Below are 27,380 nucleotides of genomic sequence, written 5' to 3'. Positions count from 1 at the left end.
TACTTAGATTCCTTGGTAGTTTTGCAGCACATAGAAAACACTACACTTCAATCTACTATTGTGTTCCAAATGCACCATAGCAAATACATAGTTACAAAAGTACAACAGCTGAAGGCCCAAAAGTGCTGGCAACATCTGGCAACCAAAACACAGGAAACACTACACTTCAATCAAGTCACTTGAATGAACTATAAAAAGCTTTAACCATTACACTGATATCATATTATTAATATTTATTAGTATGATTATCGATATTAATATTATTATTATACTTATTAGTATTATTATCAATATTATTATTATTATACTTATTAATATGATTATCAATATTAATATAATAATATAAATATTATTAATATTTATTATAAAAATATTATTGATATTAACAATAAATATTATTAATATTATAAATATTATTAATATTATAAATAGTATTAATACCATTAATATTATTAATAGTATAAATATTATTAATATTATAAATACTATTCATATTATTATTATTATTATTATTATTATTATTATTAATATTAATAAAAATATTAATATCTTTAACATTATTATTTTTTTATATAAAAGCTTTCATGTTATCACTATGCAATTTGACATCTCAACTAGGCTGACACCTCAAGTAACAACAATCATCTACCATCACATGAAAAAAGTATTATGAAAAAAAAATTAAAGAAAATCCAAAAAAGAAATATAGGGGACTAGACCAAAACCCATATGTTAACGAAATACTAGATGGAAGCTTATTATACCAATGAAATGATTCTTTATGAATAAATGCTAAATTAGCCAACTTATCAGCACACGCATTCCCTTCATGAAAAATATGAGTAACCCTAAACCTGATTTTCCCACAGTAATTAAGACAAGTATTCCATCAATTACGAAGCATCCACAGAACATTAGTCCTAATAGTAAACGTAGCACAAACCAAGATAGAATCACATTCAAGCTAGACATTAGTAAGCCCCATCTTTTGAGCTTCCTCCTTAACATGTATAACTCCATAAAATTCAGCAACCATAGTAGTCTGAACTTCAAGAAACGTAGAGAAAGCAGTAATAAACTCCTTCGTACTCTCACGGAAAATACTTGCACAAGTAGCAAGAGTAGGATATCCCCTAGGAGCCCCATTAATGTTAAATTTAACCTAGCTTGGTGAAGGAAACTCCCATCTAATAGGAAGAGGACAAAGAACTTTACTAGTACGATACCAAAAAGCCTAATCACGTTGAAATCCAACATATCATTCTTCATTGAAGCTTTAAACAAATTTTCCACTAGACAAATTAAATCTTTAATTGCCGAAATAGCCCTAGAAACATAAATCTTATCCTAAAATCTAGCATAATTCCTTATATGCCATATCATTCAAATATGAAAATTTATCACAACAAGCTTAATCAATTTAACTAAAGGACTACCATCATTCCGAATAAAAGAAAGAAGATCATCCTTATTAGAAAGATGAGAAGTAAGAAAAATCTGTCGAACCTAACTCCAAATTTGCAAAGCATTAGAATATTCAAAGAATAAATATTGAATAGATTCCTCATGCTTTTCACAAAGCGTACGTATAGAACATAATGCAGACCTTTATTCTGAATATGTTAATCTGTAGGAAGCCGCCCAAGAAAAACTTTCCAAAGTACTAGAGTTTTGGAAGGCAGAATAGATGAAGACCAAATGAGTTTACCCCAACCACAGGGAATTCCTGGTTCTAAGAAAAAATTCCTAGCCGATTTAAGAGTGAAACGAACAGACTCATCTAGAATCAAATTAGGAATATCATGTTCCTCCCTAACCATGATATGATTAAAAAATGAGGCATTTGTTGTAAAGATAAGGGAATATTCCAATCACAACCTGTTCAAAACTAAGAGACTATATCCGGAATGCTAACACCATCAGATAATCCTGCAATATTTGCTAAAGAAGTAATAGAACACAATTTATCATTCCAGAAATTAATAAAAGTACCTGTACCAATAGTCCGAGAAGTATGACCAAGTATAGTAGAATAAAACTGCTTAATTTCAGGCCAAAAAGATGAGGATCTATAAACCATTCGAAACTTGTATTTTGATTTATTATTATTATTATTATTACTAATATTATTAATACTATTCATATTATCAATATGATTAATACTATTAATATTATTAATGCCATTAATATTATTAATGCCATTAATATTATTAATGCCATTAATATTATTATTATTATTATTATTATTATTATAAATATTATGAATATTATTAATATTATGAATATTATTATATTAATATTATTAATTTTATAATGTTAATAGTATGCATACCTACCAACTCTAGTTCGTAGATAATATCTAGCAACTTCAGTTCATAGGTAATACCCACTAACTCTAGGAAATATCACCAATTTTTGTGTGTAGATATTACCTACCAACAGGTAATACTCACCAACTTGAGTTCGTGGCCAACTTGACGTAAGTAATTTTGCATACCTTTCTTTAATTTTTTATTATTCTTTTTATTTGTTCTTATTGTTTACAATTATTATTCACTATTACTATTTTTGAATATTAGTTATGATTATTATTTATATTATAATAATATTTTTAATATTATGTATATAATTACTATGATTAATATTATTAATATTATTAATATTATTAATATTATTAATATTATTAATATTATTATGATTACTTATATTCTTAATATTGTTAATAAAAATATTTATTTTAATAATAATATTGAATTTACTTATGGATATAGATTTGTAAGTAAAATTTGTGGATAATTTAAAATATACCTACAGATAGAGATTCGAGTAATAATCTGTAGGTAATGAAAGAGGTTTGTGGAAAAAGATGTTGGAATCGGAGTACGGAGGATGGAGAAAACAGGAATCAAAGGATAATGATATAAATGTCTTTTCTGATTAGAAATTGCTCTCCTTTAAATTTTTGTAAACTTTTCCACTTTTATTATGTGAAAGACAATATAAAAATAAATTTGTTAAAAAGTTTGCCAAGTATTGATCATAGAATATAATAAAACTTCAATATTCAATGTATTATTATTATTTTGGTATTATTGCAGACTGAATCTATTATCTGGTTGGATGAATTATTAGTTTTTGATCTCTAGCTGACTTATTTTATTTTGATTATATTTTTTTATATTTAACATGTTTTAATTAATTCTTTTAATATGATTTTGATCAAAAATTTAAGATTGTAATTAAAAGTAAGTTCTTAGAAATACTTAAATAAAAAATGGCATTGTAATGTCATTAGCAAATAACACTTTTATAAAATAATAATATAAAAAGAAAAAAATATCAGTTGTCAATTTCGTAATGGGATATGATTATCTAGTACTAATATGTGCGCTTATTGAACTTATACAGCGACTATCAAAAAGTTAGGAGCAGATTCGACACATGAATTCCCGGTTTCAATCATTTCACAATCTTATGATTCAATATCTACCGGTTGTAGTAGTAGCGACTGCATAACATATTTTCCAACAGCCAAATACTCAATAACAACAAAATTAGATGAAAGATAATGATATGCAACATGAATGACAGTAATCATGATCAGTAACACAATTCACCTACTGAAGATTATAATAATAATTAGTTTGTTAAAAACTTTTTAATGACTTGAATTTATTTTTATTAGATGTTTTCTTTGATTTGAATGGATTACATTTGGATATTTTGAACATTTGGAAATAGTATTTTATCATGCTTTTGAATATACGTCCAGGTTTCAATGTTGATGAATATATGTTCAAGTCTGACTGGTTTTCAATTTATCTAGATCTGAAAAAAAAATCAATATCTCCAGGTTTGAAAAAAAATACATTACATACAAAATCATTTGTACATAATTTCACCACACAATAACATATGGATTTTTCAGTATGTAATACAATAGTAATTAAATACGGATATTTCTGTATGTAACTGTCTAATGAAATTATATATGAAAATATTTGTATGTAAATCTAACAGATAATTACATACGAATTTGACATTCGTATGTACTTACATACAGATTTTGAATTCGTATGTAATAGCTACATACAACAATTTTACATACAGATTTTTTTTTCTATGTAATCCATATGTAACTATGTTTTACATATGAATTTGGTCTATTACATACAAATTAGTGTTGTATGTAATTCCAATTTTTCTTTTAGTGTTAGTTCAATTGGGACGAGAAAATTTATTATTATATTTGTTTTTGTGATCAAGTTTTTTCTCGTACCATTTTGCCGCTGGTTTGTCTTCTACCATGTTTTCCTTAGCAGACAAGGCTTTGGCCCTTGTAGCAACACACTCCTTTTGTTTGTGTCTTCACTGATGATTCAGGTGATCAGATCGGGCATAAACATTTGTTTGTGTCTATATTTCAATTGTTGCTTGTAGTCAGTCCAAGATTGTAGAAGATTTTCTATCAGTAGTTCCAACATGAATTCATCAGGCAAGATTATGCCCTCTGCTTTGATATCTTCAAGTAACTGGTGGTATTCGTTTATCTGAATTTTGATGTCCTTGCCTTCAATCATATTCCAGCGATTGGTTTTACCAATGCTCTTCAACAAGTTGAGTATTTTGATGTGATGAAAGACCTTTACAAGGGACAACTCGTGCCAGTTAAAGATATTTCGGATGATATGATGAAGATGATGAAGGCAACCCTACCGAGAATAACGAAAACTGTGAAGACAATGAGCCTGTCGAAATTGATAAGTCTTGTATTTTTTTTTTTAATTTTGCAATCTAGTGTATCTTTTGGTAGATCGTTTAATACACTGATGTTTTTATGAACGCTCTTGATTTATCTTTTATGCAATCTCTTATTTGTTAGTAGTTTATTTTAAAGCTCTTTAATAATAATTCAACTTTAGTGAGTATTTTGTTTGAAAATGAAGTTTATTGAACTGAGAATAACTTAATCACTAGGTAAGCTTTTATTTATTGCAAACTTATCATAAAAACTCTAAACCGAAGTTTAGTACTCGACAGGGATTCATCTTGACATGAAAACTTCCTTAGTGGACTAGAATTTTAGCATTTGGCAGGGATTCACTTAACGTGAAAACGTCCTTAACTGAGAAGATTTCTTGTATTCAGTAGGGATTCACTTAAGTGTGAAAACTTCCTTAACCGAGAGAAAATTTTATTTCTCGAGATAACTATTATTTCTTGAGACTTGCAAAGAAATATTTCATTGATTAACTTTGTACAATAAACTTTCAAGTAAAGTAATGTTTCTAATGACTAGCATTCGAAATACGTTGTATTTGCTTTTCGCTCAGTTACTCAAGTCAGTATGCTCCATTTCCCAAGTTTTCAGTAACTCCAAATGGTCTTTCCCAATTGGATACGAATTTACCACGTGTTGTATCCTTTCGGGCTTCTGTCCTTATTCTTCATAGTAACATATTTTTATTAAAAGCTCTCGATGCAACCTTAGCATTATATATCCTAGTTGTCCTACTTTTAAATGCTTCCTCCCTTATCCTTTCTTTAGCTCTCAACTCCTTGAGTAAGTCAAGCTCAGTCTTAAGACATTCTTCATTCACTTTTAAATCTCAAAGTTGGTGACGGATTTTCGGTTGTCCAATTTCTACCAGTATCATGGCATCCATCCCATACGTAAGGTTAAAAGGTGTTTCACCAGTTGTTGTCTGAGATGTGCATCTATAGACCCGTAACATTTTCGACAAGTTGTTCGCCCATTGTCCTTTCGAACTTCCTATATGTATCTTCAATTGTATTAATATCGCTTTGTTGGCAGATTTTACTTTCCACTTCCCAATTTCTTTATGGATGCTGATAAGTGCCTAATTTCCATAATATTTCGTATTAAAATATATACACTTATGAGTATTAATTTCTAATTTACATAAAATAATCCCTAATTTTTGAGTTTATACCTTTTTACATTTTTTATGATCTTTAATTGAATAAGAGCATTTTATTCCCAAAATTGGTGTTAATTGAAGTTTTCTAGGGAAGAATAAAGATTTGGACTAAAGAAGAATGATATATGCTAAAAGGAGAAAGCTAGAAGGCCTAGAACGCACAAAAGAGAGAGAAAATTCCAACTTAACAGCGAGAATGCGTCAGATTAATTTTCCTAATTTGATGTTTTAATGAAAAAGCCCAAAGCACAACACAGGAAGTCACCTAACCCTAGAAAATAGGTTAAATAGAGGGTTATAGGCACAACCCTAAGGTGTCAGATTGAGAGGTAAACACCATTGAGTGAATTGTAACTAATTGGGAGAACAGAAGGTGTTAAAAGTATGCATGGCTAATTTTACGCTTTGTGATGTGAGTTGATTTTAAGAGTTTTCATTTAGGTGACACTTTACTTTTAGGATTGAGATTTTTAAGCATTTATGAGTGAAAACCTTAGGAAAATTCCCACTAGACATTAATTTAACCAAGTGGTTAAGTAGATGTGAAGGTGCATTTCTCAAAGGCAAAAGAAAAAGACAATGATAAGATGAAATGATGCCAAAGTAGGTGCGGAATTAAGCATGGAAAGCAAGAATAAAGGGCAATAGTCGAATAGACATATGAACACCAAACAAGAACATATTATGATAGTAAAATGGAATTACAATGGAAGGAAAAGATGAAGGAATAAGGAAGCTTATGAGAATGGATTTGAGAATGGTAGCACGCCACTTGGAGGATGAATTTACTCCAAGATAAGTGTTGGGAAGCCGCCACTTGAGATCTCTCAAAACTTACAAGATAAGACTAAAGACTAAGAGGTATAAGCCTCACTAATCATCACACACAAAGTTGTGCAGAGTAACTTTTCTTATATTAAATTTAACTTGTTAAATACAAAGGGGGAGGTCTCCTATTTATAAGAGGAGGAGCCTTGGAGAACAAGTAGTGAGGGTAGGAAAGGAAGAGTAAAAGTGGTGCGGCCTAGGTCATTGACTGTGGCATAAGTTTCGACTTCCTATGAGTAGGGAATCTATCCTTCCTCAAGGGGAGCCAAACCCAATCCCCGGGTTCAAAGATCAATGCCTTGCACCCTTTGTTGGTATGCTCAACATTCTTGCCTACCTTCCTTTCAATTTGTAGCTTGATGTGGTGGTGCAAGTCTTTAATAAAAGAAGCTTTTTCAAAACCATCTTTGCACAACACCTCATCAAGTATAGGAATAGGAAGGAGGTTAAGGGGTATGAGGGGATTGAACCCATACACAACCTCAAAACGGGTGTGGGAGGTAGTAGAATTTACTACTCTATTATAGGCAAACTCAATATGAGGTAGTAAATTTTCCCACACCCTTGGGTTCCCAGAAATAAGGCACCTCAACATTTGACCCAAAGTTCTATTAACCACTTTTGTTTGACCATCAGTTTGGGGATGGCAAGTAGTAGAAAAAAAGAGTCTAGTTCCATATTTTCCCCACAACGTCCTCCAGAAGTGACTTAAGAACTTCGAATCTCTGTCTGATACATTACTTCTATGAAGCCCATGCAAACGAACGACTTCCTTGAAGAAGAGATTTGCAATAAAACAAGCATCATCTACTTTGTGGCATGGAATAAAGTGAGCCATTTTAGAAAATCAGTTCATTACCACAAAGATAGAATCCATACCCTTGGATGTCTTGGGAAGACCTAAAATAAAATCCATGGAGATGTCTACCCAAGGCATAGTCGGGATGGGAAGAGGGGTATATAAGCCATGGGGTTGCAGTTTAGACTTAGCCTTCCTACATGCTATGCATTTGCCACAGAAGAGATGTATGGGTTTGCGTATGTGGGGCCAAAAGAAATGCTCATGCAATGTGTCTAAAGTCTTAGCTACCCCAAAGTGTCCCATAAGACCATCCTCATGTGCCTCTCTAACAAGAGATTGTCGTAAAGACCCTTGGGAAACACAAAGTCTTTTCCCTTTGAAAAGGAAACCATCATGTATGAAAAAGTCTTTGTGTCCTCCTTTTGAGCACTCTTGATAGATGAGAGAGAAATCAAGGTCATCTTTATAGATTTCCTTTATGTGATCAAAACCTAAGTATTGAACATCCAAAACATTTAGCAAGGTATACCTTCTTAAAAGAGCATTCGCAACCACATCTTTTTTACCTTGTTTATGTTTGATCACATAAGGAAATTGCTCAATGAACTCCACCCACTTAGCATGTCTCTTATTGAGATTGTTTTGGCCTTTCACATATTTAAGGGATTCATGATCACTATGTATCACAAACTCCTTTGGAAAAAGGTAGTGTTGTCAATTTTGCAAGGCTCTAACAAGAGCATAAAGTTCTTTATCATAAGTGGAGTAGTTGAGATGACTCCCTTTGAGTTTCTCACTAAAATAAGCTTTGGGGTGACCCTCTTGAAGGAGGACAGTCTCAATGCCTATATTTGAGGCATCACATTCTATTTCAAATGTCTTAGAAAAGTTAGGGAGTGCTGAAATGGGGGCTTTAGTCAATTTATCTTTCAAAGTTTCAAAAGCTTTGAGTTGGTCTTGTTCCCATTTAAACACCACATCCTTCTTTACTATGGCATTTAGAGGTGCGGCAATGGTACTAAAGTCTTTCACAAACCACTTATAAAAACTAGCAAGTCCATGAAAACTTAATACCTCACTAACATTGGTGGGTGTTGGACAATGTCTAATTGCTGCAACGTTTTCCTTTATCTACATGCACCCCTTTAGAACTCACTACAAACCCTAGGAAGTCTATATGATCTATTGGAAACACACACTTAGCAAAATTAGCATACAATTTCTCCTTCCTAAGGGTTTCCAATACTTGCCTAACATGATCCTCTAAAGACAAGTTATAGATAAGAATGTCATCAAAGTAGACCACTACACACTTGCCAATGAAAGGCCTTAAAACATGGTGCATGAGTCTCATGAAGGTACTTGGAGCATTGGTCAAGTCAAAAGGCATGACTAACCACTTATATAAACCAAACTTGGTCTTAAAGGAGGTTTTCGATTAATCTCCCGGTGTAATCCGGATTTGGTTATAACCACTCTTAAGATCAATTTTTGTAAATATTTGAGACCCATGTAACTTATCCAACAAGTAATCTAATCTAGGAATGGGATGCCTATACTTAATCGTTATGTTGTTTATGGCACGACAATCCGTACACATCCTCCAACTCCCATCCTTTTTAGGGACAAGAATTAAAGACATACCACAAAGACTCATACTATCTTGCACTCACCCCTTAGCTATTAATCCCTCTACTTGTTGTTGAATTTCTTTGGCCTCGGTTGGATTGGTCCTATATGTAGGCCTATTTGGTAAAGAAGCACCGGGAATGAAGTCTATTTGGTGCTCAATGCCCCTTAGAGGAGGTAATTCTTTTGGGGGATCTTGAAAAACATCGTCAAATTCCTTTACCAAATTTTCCAAACATGTAGGACTATCTACCGTCGACTCACTCGTAAGGGTCCTAGGGAAAGCTATGAAGATATTCTTTTGGGAAAGCATTACCTTTTTTACCTCGTGAGGTGAGATGAGAAGGCTTCTCTTAAAATTCTTTTTATCTTTTTCTTTCTCTCTCTTTTCTTTCATTTTAAGTTGGTCCTCATGGACTTCCTTTGGTGGGAGAGATTTTAGTGTGACCTTATGCCCATGGAAGGTGAAAATTTTTTTCTTGGTAAGGCCATCATGAAGAGTTTTCCTATCATATTGCCATGATCTACCTAAAAGAATATGAGTAGCTTCCATAAGGACAACATCACACAAGACCTCATCCTTGTATTTGCCAATATAAAAGGCTATGAAAACTTGCTTATTTACTATGATTTCCTCCTCCTCACTTAACAATTGAAGTTTATAGGGCTTGGCATGAGAGATGGTAGGAAATCCAAGTTTATCTACCACTCTTGTGCTTGCCACATTTGCACAACTCCCCCCATCCACAAGCAAGGAATACAACTTATCACTAATGTGGCACCTAGTGTGGAAAATATTTTCTCTTTGACTTTCATCAAAGGGCTTTAAAACTTGTCCTAGCATGCACATCACTACTAATAAGTCACCTTCACATGAACTCTCACTCTCTTCCTCACTTGGGGATCTAGAATGGTTAGGAGACCTAGATCTTTGGGAACTATGGTCACTTAGGACTACCCCTTCATGCATCATCATATTGCGTTTGGAAGGACAATTAGAAGCAAGTGACCAAAACCTAAACATTTAAAGCATTTTCTACTTGAGGTTTTGGTAGGGGATTTAGGTGTTGAAGTGGAGGGTTTAGAATCCCTAGGTTTGTTAGTGGAGTCCTTTACAAAATTGGAGGGAAAAATTGAAGAAGACTTGTTTTTGTTTTTCTAAGATGAGTGGTAAAAGCCATCATTATGAGAATTTTTTAAAGAGGTTTTCTTTGAAATTTGGGATTCTACCTTAATGGCAAGATGAACCAACTTTTCTAAAGAGGATTACTCATAGAGTTCTACCACATCTTGGATGTCCCTTCTCAAGCCACTTACAAATCTAGCCATTTTGGACTCCTCACTTTCATGCATGTCAATTTTAGTTAATGTTGTTTCAAGTTCTTTAAATTAATCATCCACACTTTGGTGTTTCTTGTTAAAGCCGTTGGAGCTTCAACAAGAGCTCTTTCCCATAATGTGGAGGAACAAATCTAGCACGCATGCATAAGTTCAAATCATCCCAAGAGACCACGACTGGCCTCTTATTAAGTCCAATGTCCATTACAGTTTTGTGTCACCATTGCATGGCATAGTATACAAATTTTAAGGAGGCTAACTTGACTTTTTGGTCTTCTTGGACCTCATGTACATTAAAGATTTGTTCAACTTTAGCCTCCCATCCTAGGTAAATATTGGGATCACCTTCCCCACTCAAACTAGGAATATTTACAAAAGGCAAAGAAGGTTTTGCAACATGTTGGCGCCTATCATCAAAGTGATACAATCTCCATTCGTCCTCTTCTTCTTGGCTAACATATTGTTGATAACTTCTTGATTCACGCCTTTGAGTCCATCTTCTTCCTCTTTGAGTTCTATCATAGGTCGATTCTAGCCTTTAGAGTCTCTCATCCACTAGTCTCATCTCTTCATCCTTTTGTGTTAAGGATCTTTTGGTCGCCGCCAATTCACCCATAAGGAATGCCTTTGGGGAGATTGGGGTTTAGAAGATTCTCCTGAAGAAATATGAGTCATAAAAAAAGTGACAAACAATTAGAGAAATAGAATTTAGTAAGAAAAACACTCTCCAAGTTGCGCCACTTATGGAAAGATCACTCAAAGCACTCAAAGAAAAAATATTCCTCTCTTAGCAAAGGTCTTTCTTACGGATGAGAAACTCTCAAATGAAAAAGGTCAAAGCGTTCAACACTTGCTCAAGGAAAATCACCACAAAACTTAAGGAAAAGAAATACAAGACAAACAAGAAAAGCTAAACCAAAATATTGAGAAAGAGATTAAGGCAAAACTTGAAAAGGAAGACAAGCAAGAAAAAAGGCACACAAAATGATTGTAAGATACTTACTAAACTTTCAACAATGAAACTTTTTCTTTAGAAATTGCTAAAGCAAAAGGATAAAAAATTCCACAATGGTTGAAATCAATTTGCCGAATCCCTATTTGGAAAATGTTTTTCTTTGGTAAGTGGTTCCCAAAGTTGCGTTTTCATTTCTCTTTGCTGTTTTTGTTTTTACTAGTTTTGAATTATGGAAATGAAATTTCCATAGTGTGCATCATGCATATTTTCCAAGAACTTTCAATTTTCACACAAAAAGTTTGGGATTCAATATAATTGAACACTTGAATTCAATATAATTGAACACTTGAAATCTTTTGTTTGGAACTTGAAATCTACTTCTACTAAAACAAGTTTCTAATTACTTTTCAATCTTTCAAAATTAAAAACAAAGTAAGTAGAATCAAAATAAGGACTCCTAAAACACTAATGAACATATGACTCAAAGCAAAAGGAAAGATCAATAAAAGACATAAAGAGAAACATATCCAAAACCGAAATAAGGCTATGGAATATAAAATGGCCAAAAGAAAAAATTCGCAAGAAATAAAGGGCTGGAAAATAAAACGCAAGAAAATAAAGACAAGAATTTAAAGGTACTTGAATTTAAAGACAAGAAATTAAAGGTACTTGAATTTAAAGACAAGAATTAAAGGTACTTGAATGTGAAGAAAATATAAAGTGCCTAATCAACTCAAGGAAATTAAGCATAAAACAACTTTGCTTTGAATACCACATGATATGAGTTGATTTTAAGAGTTTTCATTTAGGGACACTTTACTTTTAGGATTGAGATTTTTAAGCATTTATGAGTGAAAACCTTAGGAAAATTCCCACTGGACATTAACTTAACCAAGTGGTTAAGTAGATGTGAAGGTGCATTTCTCAAAGACAAAAGGAAAAGACAATGATAAGATGAAATGATGCCAAAGTAGGTGCAGAATTAAGCATGGAAAGCAAGAATAAAGGACAATAGCCAAATAGACATATGAACACCAAACAAGAACATATTATGATAGTAAAATGGAAGGAAAAGATGAAGGAATAAGGAAGCTTATGAGAATGTATATGAGAATGGTAGCACGCTACTTGGAGGATGAATTTACTCCAAGGTAAGTGTTGGGAAGACGCCACTTGAGAGCTCTCAAACCTCACAAGATAAGACTAAAGACTAAGAGGAACAAGCCTCACTAATCATCACACACAAAATTGTGCAGAGTAACTTTTCTTCTATTCAATTCAACTTGTGAAATACAAAGGGGAGGTGTCCTGCTTATTAGAGGAGGAGCCTCGGAGAACAAGTAGTGAGGGTAGGAAGGGAAGAGTAAAAGTGGTGCGGCCTAGGTCATTGGCTATGGTCAATGCCGCACCATAATCCAAAAGTTTTAGAAGCTAGGTTAAGCTTCCTTCCTTACAAGGCTTCATGAGCTAAAAAAACTAGGCACACCCCCCAATTTGTGCTAAAAGACACCTACTCTGCTGAAATTACCAATAGGGAAACCAACTAATGCTCAGCACTCAAAGTCTGTGTGTTGCTCCTAGTAATCCTCTTAGGTATGGTGGGTGTTGAGGTCATGGCTGGAGAATCTTCCCCGGGCCCTAGGTCTTGGGTTATGCTCCTAGTTTTCCTCGTCAGAGGTTGGGCCTGTTCAGTAGGCGCCCTCTCTCCTAGGTCCTCATCACTTTGGGATTTAGAGTAATATGTTCAAACCCTAATGTATTGAGGTGATATTTAGTTATGATATAATATTTTGTTCTTGATTGATTATTGGTATTGTTGTTTTTCTTTTAAATATTTGTGACAAGTTTGAGGATCGTAAATCTGACTGGGAAGTATTTTTAAGGTTATGACCTAAACAACAATACTTGAAATGTTAATTGCTATTAATGTCTAAGCTTGATTCTAAGTTGTTCTTATAATTATGCGAGGGATCGATATTTAGGAAACATTCTTAAGAATTTTATTTGCGAGGAATCGATATGAATGACTTTTATACGGGCATCAATTTCAATCAAAGAACATAATGTTAACATGCTAATCAAAATACATAAAAGTGTGATAGATGAAACCTAATTCCTATTTTTCCAACTTGAAGCAACCATTTCTTTGTCTATTTTTTTACTAATCATCGTCAACACAAGCATGCTGAACACACTTTTAATTGTTCTGTTTTATAATTAGCGATTATTGTACATGATATTTCACTGTTCCTTATGGGATCAATATCCGTCCTTAGGGACAAATTATTACTTCGGACAACGCGGTGCACTAGCTGTAGAAAGTCATCAAGTTTTTGGCATGTTGTCGGGGAACATGTTTGAGTTGTTGAGTATAGTTTCCTAAATATTGTGAATATTGTAATTGTTTTGATTTGTTTTTATATTTTTTTATTTTATTTTATTACATATTTTATTTTATTTTAATTTGTAGATCTGCTGTTTTAAAAAGAAAGTTTTATTTTTTTTAATATTTTTTTCTTTACAGTATTTATTTTATTTTGTTTTTGTTTTTGTTTTTATTATATTTTGATTATGATTTTGATTTCTTTTTTATTTTTATAGTATTTTGATTTTGTTATATTTTATTTTATTTTATTTTAGTTTAGTTTTTATTTTTACGTAAGTTTACGTAGTTATCTTTAAATTATTTTAGTTAGTTGTTTACAGTTATAATTTTCTGTTTTATTTTGTTTTAGTTTTATTTTATTTTTTTTCTCTTCACTCGTAGTATTTATTTGTTATTTTAAGTACGTTATTATATTGTATTTTTAAGTTTTTCTTTATTTTTATTTTATATTTATTATTTATTCATTTTACGTAAGTTTTTATTTTATTCATATTTTTTTCTGAGTATTTTTGTTATTTTTTTTTCTTAGCGTCATTTTAGTGTTTTTTTTGTTTTGTTTTATTTTTAAGTTTTAATTTGTAGTTTAGGCAGTTATTAATTTTATTTTAGTTAGTTATTTAAATATTTGTTTATTTTTATTTTATTTAAAATATATATATATATATAATATAAAATACAAATTTTCGGTTACTACTTGTGAATTTTTCTTGCTAACCCTTGCATTAGCTGCTTTTATATGATATTGAGAGGTCGGATTCCAAAAGACCAATTGCTATTTGAAGCAGAAATTGAGAAGGTAGCTAGAAGAAACCGAAAAATTAAAGGAGAAAGAGAAGCAAGAAGATAATAGAGAGGACTCTACAACAACTTCTTCTTTTTCTATTCATATTTTTCACGAGGAGAACAACATGGCCGAGGAGGAAGCACAACCTCCTAGAAGGACTCTTGGAGACTACGCCATATATCAAGGGCCTAGACATTTTACTAGCATGGCAATACCTGCTACTAATAGGGCCTTGGAGATGAAGCCATTGTTCCTCACCCTCATTAGTACCAATCAATTCATATTGATGGACCATGAGCATCCCCACACACACTTGGCTACATTTTATGAATTTGTGGAAACTATGGGTGGTGATTTGGAGAGTGTGTATATGTGTTTATTTCCGTTTTCTTTGGCAGGGAAAGCAAAGGAGTGGCTTAAATCACATATAAATCAGAGCCTAACTAGATGGAAGGATGTGGAGGAAAAATTTCTACAGAGATTTTTTCCCATTTCTTGTTACATTAAAGCTAAGTTTGAAATTTCTATGTTCAGACAAGGAGCAAAGGAATCTTTCTGTGAGACATGGGAGAGATTCAAGATGATGTTGAGAAAATGCCCAAATCATGGGTTTGAAGAAATTGCTCAACTGAGCATATTTATTAATGATCTTAGGTCTGATACAAAGATGCTCCTAAATGTCGCAGCTGGTGGCACAATGATGGTCGTTGATGTAGAACAAGCAACGAGAATTATTGATGCTTTGGCCACAACTGATTATCAAGCTTACCATGACAGACATGGTCATCAAAAGAGAGGATTATTGGAGTTTAATATTGCAAATGCATTGCTGGCTCAAAATAAGATTTTGACATAGCAGATTGAGCAACTGACCGTACAGATGGCCAAACTACCCCAAAAGTTGCAGGCGGTCACTCGTTCCAAAGTCAAAATATACCTATCAGGTGTGATTTTTGTTGAAGTGATCATATGGTCACTGTTCTTATCAGTCCAACTCACCATATTTTTTTGAAACTCTACTCTCTACAACTTCATATTTTTCTCCCTCTTTTCTACTTTCTCCTTTTTCTTCCTCAACCTTCACCATCTTATCATCTCCCTCTTTTATTTTTTTATCACTCTCAGTAGTGATTTTATTACAATGCTCCTTAGGGTTGGTTGTGGTGTTGGTTGCGAATTGGCCAATTGGTCCCTCTGCAATTTGTGCAATTTGTTTGGTCATCTGTCCCAGCTGGATCTCAATACTCCTAATCGTGGCCATGCTATTTTCCTGCGAGCTAACAATCTTTGATAAAGCATCTTCAACTTTACTCATTTTTTCAGAGATGGATGGATATTGATGTTGTTGTTGGAAAGGTCCTTGCTTGTTGGATAAACTATAGTCTTGTTTTCACTCTAAATTTTGATTTTGATTATTTTTCCAACCTGGAGAATAATTGTTGGAAAAACCACCTTGCCTTCCTTGATTGCCCATATAATTTACCTTAGCTTCAGGTGAGTTTGATTGATAAGAACAGTGACCATTAGGATGATCACCTCCAAAAAAATCACACCTGATAGGTATATTTTGACTTTGGGACGAGTGAACCGCCTACAACTTTTGGGGTAGTTTGGCCATTTGTGCGGTCAGTTGCTCAATCTCCTGTGTCAGAATCTTATTTTGAGCTAGCAATGCATCAACAGTATTCAATTCAAATAATCCTCTCTTTTAATGACCTTTTCTGTCATTCTGAGCTTGATAATCAATTGTGGCCAAAGCATCAATAATTCTCGTTGCTTGTTCTACATCAACAACCACCATTGTGCCACCAGCTGCGACATCTAAGAGCATCTTCGTATCAGACCTGAGACCATTAATAAATATATTTAGTTGAGAAATTTCTTCAAACTCATGATTTGGGCATTTTCTCAACATCATCTTGAATATCTCCCATGTTTAACAGAAAGATTCCTCTGCTCCTTGTCTGAACATAGAAATTTCAGATTTAGCTTTAATGTAACGAGAAATTGGAAAAAAATCTCTGTAGAGATTTTCCTCCACATCCTTCCATTTGGTTAGGCTCTGATTAGGATGTGATTTAAGTCACTCTTTCCCTGCCAAAGAAAAGGGAAATAAACTCATATACACACTCTCCAAATCACCTGGCTAAAAACCCATAGTTTCCACCAATTCATAAAATGTAGCCAAGTGTGTATGGGGATCCTCATGACACATCGTTGTGAACTGATTGGTACTAATAAGGGTGAGGAACTCTGACTTCATCTCCAAGGCTTTATTAGTAGCAGGTATTGCAATGCTATAAAAGTATTTAGGTCTTTGATGTATGGCATTGTCTCCAAAAGTCCTCCTAGGAAGTGGTGCTTCCTCCTCCGCCTTGTTGTTCTCCTCCTGAAAAATATGAATAGAAAAAGAAGTTGTTGAAGAGTCCTCTCTATTATCTTTTTGCTTCTCTTTCACCTTTAATTTTCGGTTTCTTCTAGCTACCTTCTCAATTTCGGCTTCAAATAGCAATTGGTCTTTTGGAATTCTACCTCTCAATATCGTATAAAAGCAGCTAATGCAAGGGTTAGCAAGAAAAATTCACAAGAAGTAACCGAAAATTTGTATTTTATATTTTGTTGGTTTTATTTCAAAAATTTAAAAATAAACAGAAATTTAAATAACTAACTAAAATAAAATTAACAACTGCCTAAAATACAAACTAAAACTTAGAAATAAAATAAAACAAAAACAAAATGTAATAAAACACTAAAATGACGCTAAGAAAAAAAAAATAACAAAAATATTCAGAAAAGAATATGAATAAAATTAAAACTTACGTAAAATATAAACTAAAGACAAGATAAAAGAAAACAATAAAAACAAAGAAAATGAATAAATAAATAAAATATAAAAAAAAAACTTTAAAATACAATATACTAACGTACTTAAAATAACTTAAAATAACAAGTGAATAGTAGGAGTAAAATAAAAAAATAAAATAAAAACTAAAACAAAATAAAACAGAAAATTATAATTGTAAACAACTAACTAAAATAATTTTAAGATAACGACGTAAACTTACGTAAAAATAAAAACTAAAAAAAGATAAAATAAAATATAACATAACAAAACAAAAACAATATCAAAATCAAAATAAAATAAAAATAAAAACAAAAACAAAAACAAAATAAAACAAATACTGTAAAGAAAAAAAAAACTTTCTTTTTAAAACAACAGATCTACAAATTAAAATCAAATCAAATCAAATCAAATCTTTAATAAAATAAAATAAAAAATAAATAAAAATAATAATAAAATAAAATATTTACAATATTTAGGACACTATAATCAAGAACTCAAACCTGTTCCCCGACAACGACGCCAAACACTTGATGACTTTCTACAACATGTGCACCGCGTTGTCAGAAGTAATAATTTATCCCTAAGGACGGATATCAATCCCACGAGGAACAGTGAATTATCATGTACAATAATCACTAAATATAAAACAGAACAATTAAAAGTGTGTTGAGAGTGGTTGTGTTTAGGGTTATGACCTAAACAACAATACCTAACACCAACACAACCATTCTTAACACACTTTTAATTGTTTTATATTTAGCGATTATTGTACTTGATAATTCATTGTTCCTTGTGGGATCGATATCCGTCCTTAGGGAAAAATTATTACTTCTGACATCGTGGTGCACTTGCCTTAGAAAGTCATCAGATGCTCAACTGAGTTGGTGGTATGTTTGATTCCCAAATTAACATAGAATTTCGCTAGATTTTGTCAACAAATTACTTTCCATTGTGGGTTATTATGGTTTTCGGTATTCCAAAATGGTAGATTATATTTATCAATACAAAATTCCTACTTGTACCTCATGCGGGGGAAGATGTTTGAAGTTCCTAAACTCTTGACATTTATTGAAGTTTTGAACAAAAATCTTGCAGTCCTCTTGAATTGTCAGCCAATAATACCCTTCTCTCAAGATTCGTGTTCTCATGGCCCGGGCACCCGAATGATGTCCACATATACCTTCATGTAATTGCCAAAGAACATAATCACCTTGTTCTTGCGTCACACATTTGAATACTGGTATCGAATAAGTCTTTGCCAATAATAGTATAACTAGCAGCTTTCTTAACCAAATTGAGCTCTCCCACTTCTCCTTTCTCTTGTGCCAATATGAATCTCTTAATTAATACCATACAGTCTTCTACATTTACTAACAACACTAGGCATTCATTAACGATTATGGTTAGAAAATGCAATGTTTGTTTGGTAACAAAATTATGATGTGTTTGTTTCTTGCAACTTGCTAACTTAGATAAAGAATCATCCTTGGTATTCTTCTCTCTCGGGATGTGCTCTATCTTGTCCATGCCAAATTGTTGCATAATATTTTTGACTTTACGGTAATATTGCATTAATAAATTATCTTTCACCTGATATTCTCCTTTAATATGTCACACCATCAACTTTGAGTCGGTTTTGCATAACAACCTTATTGCTCTCATATCTCAGGCTAACATTAACCCCGCTATCAACACTTCGTATTTGGCTTGATTATTTGATGTTTGGAACTGAAATATCAAAGCTTGTTCCACTCTAAATCCTTCCGGTCCTTCCAACACAACTCCAACTCCACTGCCTTTTTTATTTGATGACCCATCAACATACAAGATCCACATTTGTTCTTCTGGAAACTTTTCCTCCAAGAGTTCTACCACAAAATCTGCAAAACATTGCACTTTTATTTGCCCTTGTGGTTCATATTTTATGACAAATTCTAATAATTCTATTGACCATGACACCATTCTTCCAACCAGCTTGAACTTCGTTAGGAATTTTGATATCGGACAATCAGATCTAACAACAACTTGACGACTTTGAAAGTATGGCCGAAGTCTTCTTGCTACATAAACAAGTGTTAACGCCACCTTCTCCACCAATTAATATCTTGTCTTTGCGTTTTACAAGGCTTTGCTCACAAAATATACCGGTTTTTGCTCTGAAAATTCTGCTAAGTAAACAATTATCTCTATTTCTTTCTTTGGCTTCGTGAGTACAGGCAGCATATTAAGAAAATTTGTTAGTTTTGAAAAAGCTTGCTCGCATTGATCACTCCAATTGAAAGACTCGATATTTATCAGTTTAGTGTTCTCGACTAATGTAGGAAAAAATCTAGATAAGCCCATGAGCTTTCCGATAAGCCTTTGCACCTTCTTTAGGTTTCTCGGAATTTTCATTTGTACAATAGCCTAACACTTATCAGTATTTGCTTTTAACCATCTATTTGTCTACATAAACCCTAAGAACTTCCTTCCTTTAACTCCAAAAACAAACTTCTCGGGATTTAACTGTTAGAAAATTATGTAAATTAATTTTATAATGTGACTTATGTGAAATAGATTTTGAGGTTTGGGCCTGAATGTGATTTAATAAAATAAAAGGCCCATTGGTTAATGTGAGGAGTTTGGGAAAGAATAGAAATGGGTTTTGTCTCTGCAAATGAGGTTGTCTCACTGGTTGACCATCAAGAAAGAACGTGAGAAAGAAAGGAATTGCAAGAGATAGATTGATAAAAGGAGATAAAAGAAAACTACTCACATAGGGACTCTCATGGATCAAGGTAGGTGCCTATCTCTATTATAATTGATGTATGGAATGTGAGAAATATAGTTTCACTACAAAAAAAAATGTATATTGTGGCGGTTATTTTAGTATAAACTGGTGTTTATAACCGCCAGTATACGCTTGTGGCGGTTTCCCAAACCGTCATAGAACTTACCGCCACAAAGTTTAATGTGGCGGTTTTACGCTACCCGCCACTTTAAACATAGTGTAAGTAGTGGCGGTTTTTATATGTAATTGTCGCAATTTGTTTTATTGAAGAAGATTTTGGCGCCATAATATAAGTAAGTAGTTACGATTTTAAATCGTAATTTTAATTATGAATAAATAAAATTTAATCACCACTTTTTTATAATCTGTTTTATACAATTAACCTAAATATAATTTATTTTCTTAATAAAATAAAATAATATATAAAGTTATAATCATCCATTCATTTCATTGAAAGTTAAAGCACACATAATATTGTTCAAAAGTTTATACATAATTGAAAATTAAAACACATAAAAAGTTCATACATCCATACTCAGGTTTAAAATTACATCACATAATTGTTCAAAAGTTCATACATCCCTAATCAAGTTTAAAATTTAAAAAACACATCCCTAATCAGTTTTGCTTACAGTACTTGATCCTATTACTTGATTAGGTGATGGAGCACCACTTCCATTATCTGATGCTGAAATAAATAATTTTAAGTTAATGAATTTGTATGTTTATAATTATAAAATAAAAGACACCAATAATATATTTAAATATATTAATACTTCTTTGGTGGATGCATGAAGGTGCCATTGAAACAAAATGTTCTAGAACAACAAAATAGTTAATTGGATTGTAAAAAATAGTCTATTCAAATAAGTAATAAATAGTTAAATAAAAAACAAAATCGTCGTCAAAACCGAATAGACGTATATGAAGCTGATAGATGATTGTGAAGCTAAAAAATGTCCTAATAAGATACTGCAATTAATGTAAAAGTTTGCACCACCATCATAAATATGTGATTTTGCTTTATATAGATAGATAAAGAAAGATAAGAGATGAGAAATTGGTCTTGGGTGCAATTGTGGTGGTGTTGCCTTTGGATTAGGTATATAACCAATTGTCATCAAATCAAGAGTTTGTGGCTTTCGAGGTAAGGAGGAACAACGGGGACGTTATTAACTTGTTAACGTTAAAATACCTACATACTCAAGCTATCAACTTGTTTTAATCATTTTTTATGACGATAAATAATATAATATGTATTAATAATACTATAGATTACAAAATCGTATATTAATAAAAAATTAAAATAATATTTTAGTAGAATAGATAGTGATGTGCTTCCCCGTTATCTATCTGTGTTCATTTTTAATTTATATAAAAATTTGTCTTCATTAGCAATATTCTTATTTAAAGAGTAAATTATATATATATATATATATATATATAATTTTTTAAGTGATACCAGTAGATTATATATATTTTTCATGGTAGAACAAAATCAAATTAACCTATAATACGAATTTCAGAGACAAAAGTCACATTTAGATAAAGGTACATGATCTATCACCGAATTTCATGGTACCAAAATTTCAAATCATGATACAGTTAGATACTCAATTCTTCTCTAATTCAGCAACTCAACAAAGGGATAAACAAATAATGAAGCAAACAAGTTTACCTCATCATTTAACCATCCAGTTGACCTAAGGCATCGAAACTTTTTTCCAGTAATCTCTATTAGAATTTTTCTTGGGTAACCAAGATTGTCCACCTGAAAAAGCAAAGAGCTTACATTATAGATTATACTCAACCTCCTAACATATAGCCAAATCATAAATTCATACCGGTTGGCAGAGAAGGCACGTTCAAAACCTCGTCTTCTTCCTCACTACTAAGAGCAACAAATGGTTCTTGGAGCACTTCTGGTTCCTGTAAATCATAGCAGCAAACAGGGTAAATTGAGAGTAACATTTACCCTGCTTCTCCTTCCCCAACAAACCACACCAACTCAACTTACATGTTAGTCCTAAAAATAAAAATATCACACTAGTTTTGACAACCAGATAGATGAGACCCTACTTCCAAAATCACACCATCATGGTAAGAACTGACTACCTAATCTTTAAAATTTTATCTAAACCAGATCTTGTAGGACGAATGTTAGGATGATAAGTGGAGCTTAAGGAATTTGATATCTGGTATGAGCCGAGGGGTGTGATAAAGTCTCAATGCTTAGCTTATTGTTAATGAACCCATTACGTAACTAACTACGTAACTCTCTTTGCCTCAGTCTGGCTTCTCATTCTATAAATACACCAATGTATCCATACACTCATTAATAAGAAATATATTGTTCTACATTTTATCTCTGGACCTTGCCTCTTTCTCTCCCATCTCTCATCACCTTTACATGGTATCAAGAGCTGATGAATTTTTTTTTCATCATGACAACGTCTCCTTCCTCTGTCTCAACCACTTCTTCTTCTTCTTCTTCTTCTTCTTCTTCTTCTTCTTCTTCTCCTTGTGAACGTACTGTTTCCACGTATCTCCTTGCCCTTAAGCGTGCAGTTGATTCTCTTGCTGCTATTGGCTCTCCAATCTTTGCCGAAGACCATATAGATGCAATTCTTGATGGTCTCCCTGAAGAATATGACAGTTTCATCACGTCTGTCACCTCATGGCTTGATCCTTACACGGTTCAATATATTGAATCTTTGCTTATGGCTCAAGAAGATCGCTTTGATAAACACAAATTTCTTGATTCATCTTCTGTTCAAGTGCATTTCTCTTCCACCGGTTGGGTACCCTCGTCGTCTTCTAAGTCTTCTTCGCGAGGAGGTCGTTCTTCCTCTCGTGCATCGTTTCACCAAAAGTGTCAACATTACTCTCGTCCCCCTCATCCTAATTCTTGGAGATTTGCTACTCCTTCTTTATCTTCTCAACCACGAGTTCAGTGTCAACTATGTTTCAAGTTTGGCCACACAACTTTAACATGCTGGACTCGATCTGGCGTTATTTCTTCTTCACCCATAATTGCTAATACGTCTTCTTTTCAACAACCTCTTCATGATCTTGAACCATCTATTTTGGGTACTCCTTCCATAGTGAGTGATCCTCTCTGGTACCCAGATACAGAAGCTACTCATCATATCACCAATGATCCTATTGTTTTCAACAAGAAACAGATCTATAATGGTTCTAAGAATGTTCAGCTAGGTAATGCTTCTTTTTATTCATAGTATAGGAAGAAATAGATTTATTCATAGTGTTGGCTCTGCTTCTCTACGTAATTCTTCTTCTAATCATCTCTTTACTCTTCATAATCTTCTTCATGTACCAACTATTAACAAGAACCTTCTTAGCTTGTCTCATTTTGCACGTGATAATGGTGTCTTTTTTGAATTTTTTCCTAACCATTGTTGTGTTAAAAATCAGGTTATCAAGCAGATTATTCTTCAAGGAAGGATTCATGGGGGTCTTTACATGTTTCCCACTTTACACAAACCTTTACGTTCCTCTGTTAATGCTACTTCCTATAATTCTACTGTGCATAGTTATTATCTTTGTTATAAACTCCCTGCCCATGCTTCATCTAGAACAGTGAAACTTGTTATGTGTTCCAACAATATTTCATGTAATGTTGGTGCTTCTTTTTGTGACTCTTGCGCACGAGCCAAAGCTCATCAACTTCCTTTTCTTTCGTCTAATACTACTTATATTGCTCCTTTACAACTTGTGTTTGTTGATATTTGGGGCCCCTCTCATGTTGCCTCCACTAATGGTTCCCTGTACTATGTTGCATTTGTTGATGCTTTTTCTAAATACACATGGCTTTATCTTATTTCACACAAATCTCAAGCTACTTCTATTTTTCTACAATTTAAAGCTCTTGCTGAAAACCAAACTGGTTTTTCTTTAAAAAATCTTCAAACAGACAATGCTAAGGAATTTTTATCGCTAACCGAACTCTTAAACACATATGGCATCACTCATAGACTCACATGTCCTCACACCCATTAACAGAACGGTTCAGGTGAACATAAACATCGTCACATAGTTGATACCGGCTTAGCTCTTCTTGTTGTTGCCTCTCTACCTCTACGTTTCTGGGGTGAAGCATTTTCTTCTGTTGTTTACACTATTAATATCTTACCCACTCCTGTTTTACATAATCTTAGTCCGTATGAAATGCTTTTATCTCGCAAACCTGATTATACTATTCTGAAAGTTTTTGGATGTGCTTGTTATCCTTTGCTTCGCCCATATAATCAACACAAATTTGATTTTCGTTCGTCTTTATGCTTGTTTCTTGGGTATGCTTCTAACTGTAAAGGCTATACATGCTTAACATCATCTGGTAAATTTATTTATTCACGCAATGTGCTCTTTAATGAACTCCTTTTTCCTTATTCTATGCCTAGTATTTTGTTCACAGGTTTTACCAATATCAACACTGATTCTCTTGCTTTTTCACCTGTTCTTACGGTTATTTCTGCTCCTCCTACAACATCACCTTCCTCTATCTCTCCTGAGTTGCCATCTCTGTTGTCTTCTGCACCTTCACCTTCGATCTCCACTGCTTGTTTGACGCCAACAAATGCTTCTAGTCTTAATGTTCACCCGATGATTACTCGTACTAAAGATGGTATTTTCAAGCCCAAAGCTCTCCAGTCCTCTCTCTCTCCTGATTTGCCTGAACCCTCAACGTATAAACAAGCACTGACTCAACCTCGTTGGCTTCACGCGATGAAAGCTTAATATGACGCTCTTATGCAAAACAATACCTGGACCCTGACTACTCTTCCTCCAACTGCCAATGTTGTTGGGTGCAAATGGGTGTTCAAAAAGAAGTATAATGTTGATGGCTCCCTACAACGATACAAGACACGCTTGGTAGCAAAAGGATTTCATCAACGCGAAGGCCATGATTTCACAGATACGTTTAGTCCTGTTATTAAACCCACTACTATTCGTTTAGTTCTCATTATTGCGTTATCTTCCTCTTGGCCAATTCACCAGATTGATATCAACAACGCTTTTCTTCACGGTGACTTTGATTTTCCTGTCTACATGCAACAACCTCTAGGATTTTCCAGCACTGATTCATCTCTTGTTTGTCGTCTCAATAAAGCCATCTATGGTCTCAAGCAAGCTCCTCGATCTTGGTTTCAAAAACTCTCCATTACACTTGTCCGCATGGGTTTTTCATCCTCCAAAAGTGATATCTCTCTATTTACCCGCTTCACACCTGCTGACACAATTTTTTTATTGGTCTATGTTGATGATATTCTCATCATTGGTAGCTCCAAACCTCTGGTGTAGGATTTTATCCACAATCTCAACACTATTTTTGGGTTAAAGGACCTTGGTTCACTCCATTATTTTCTCGGAATTGAAGTCACATGGCTCCCTGATAACACGCTTCATCTTTCACAGCAGAAATATATTCACGATCTTCTTCGACGTCCACATGCTCGACTCCAAACCTCAACCTACACCCATGGTCTCCTCCTTTCGTCTCGTTGTTGATGCTTTTGTCGCGGTTGCAGATCCTACTCTCTACCGCTCGGTTGTTGGCGCCCTTCAATATATACACTTACTCGCCCCGAACTCTCCTTCTCTGTCAACAGAGTTTTCCAATTCATGCACAACCCACAACTCCCACACTGGACTGCGGTTAAACGTATTCTTCGGTATCTTGCAGACAATACAACTCAAGGTCTACGTCTGTATCCTTCTCCAAACTACTCGGTTGTTGCCTTAGGTGACTCAGATTGGGCCACTAATCTTGATGACCGCAAATCTGTCTCAGAGTATTGCATTTATGTTTTTTTCCAGTCCTCGAAGAAACAGAAGGTTGTCTCCCGTAGTAGTACTGAGGCCGAATACAGAAGTGTTGTCGCTGCTCTTGCAGATATTATCTGGATCAAGTCTATAATGGTTGAACTTCGTCTTCCCACTTCTACATCAAGATGATGTTCCCTTGCTCAGTGTAGAGCTCTTCCTCCACAAAAGCCTTCTTGGCTTCTAAGGTTGAGTTCTCCACCCCTAGTGCCTCCATTGCCTTCTCCAGTTCGGCACTTTCTTCCTCTCGGCCTCCTCCCGAGCCATAGCCTTAACGCACCCAGCATTACTCAGCTCGAGCTTGGCCTCAACCGACCCACCCAGCATGATGTGATTCCAATAGCCACATAGAACAAGATTCTTGACATTTTTAGGAATCACCTTGAGCTGGAAAATATAGAGGCACTTTTCTTAGAGTTGGATCATGGTTCTAAGACAAGAACTCACCAATAACTAGCACCAAATCCCAAACTCATTTGGATGAACCAAATATTGTCAAATTGAATCAACAAAGATATGAAAACTGGAATGACCGAACAGAATTAAACAACAAAACAGAACAAGTGCTGGAAAATAGAAAAACCGAAACTGAAAAACTCAAGAACACAAAGCAACATGAACAATTGAAGAAGAAGAAAGGAAGGAGAAGAGAATGCTCATGAAGATGGAAGGAGGATGGATGATCTCGCCACTAGAAGTGTGGAATGCTCCTAGATGAGAGTGATGCCGCCACTTGAGGACTCCATTGATCCATCAAGATAAGACTAGAGAAGAAGGCTCCAAAAGCTCTCCAAAGGTCACTCAAAATTTGAGTAGAGTTTTCTTAGATTAATTCCAATCTGAATTTTACAAAGAGAGCACCTCTATTTATAGCCTAAGGTGCTGAAATGTAAGCTACACAAATTCAAAAAAAACTCCCTCCCAAAAAGCTTCTAGAATTTGCGCCTAAAACAAGGCATGAGGAAGGTGTGATCCTTTCTCTCACTTTGGCACCTCCTTATTTACTCCTACACCTATCTACTAATACACCCCCCTAAGACTCTTAACTAAAGACTAAAAGATGCTTTAACAATAGAGGTTTCTAATGTTTCCCTCTAAGCACCTTTCTAAACAATATTTATTTAAAACTTGGCCTTGCCCTTCATGCGATGGTCTTTGGGCTTTTGTGGGTTTTGGCCTTCTTGGGCTTGGGCTTGGGCTTGGGCTTTATCTTTTGCAAAGATTAACAAGAAAAACTTTAAATGTGAAGGCGAATGA

The 27,380-nt window shown here is 33.8% G+C and overlaps 1 non-coding gene and 1 pseudogene across 1 annotated transcript; one reads left to right on the top strand and one right to left on the bottom strand.

Annotated features, from left to right (window-relative positions):
• Window positions 1-15,170: 15,170 nt before the first annotated feature.
• On the bottom strand, window positions 15,171-15,276 carry LOC137812052 (small nucleolar RNA R71; annotated as a pseudogene).
• A 1,274-nt stretch (window positions 15,277-16,550) lies between these two features.
• On the top strand, window positions 16,551-16,655 carry LOC137812079 (small nucleolar RNA R71). The gene has a single exon (XR_011081229.1). It is a non-coding gene; the product is annotated as a small nucleolar RNA R71 (small nucleolar RNA).
• Window positions 16,656-27,380: the final 10,725 nt, after the last annotated feature.

This window comes from Phaseolus vulgaris, chromosome 11 (genome assembly GCF_051622355.1).
Source record: "Phaseolus vulgaris cultivar YP4 chromosome 11, ASM5162235v1, whole genome shotgun sequence".
Classification (NCBI taxonomy): Eukaryota; Viridiplantae; Streptophyta; class Magnoliopsida; order Fabales; family Fabaceae; genus Phaseolus; species Phaseolus vulgaris.
The sequence above is the reverse complement of the archived record's forward strand: the minus strand, read 5'-3'. Positions and strand labels throughout refer to the sequence as shown.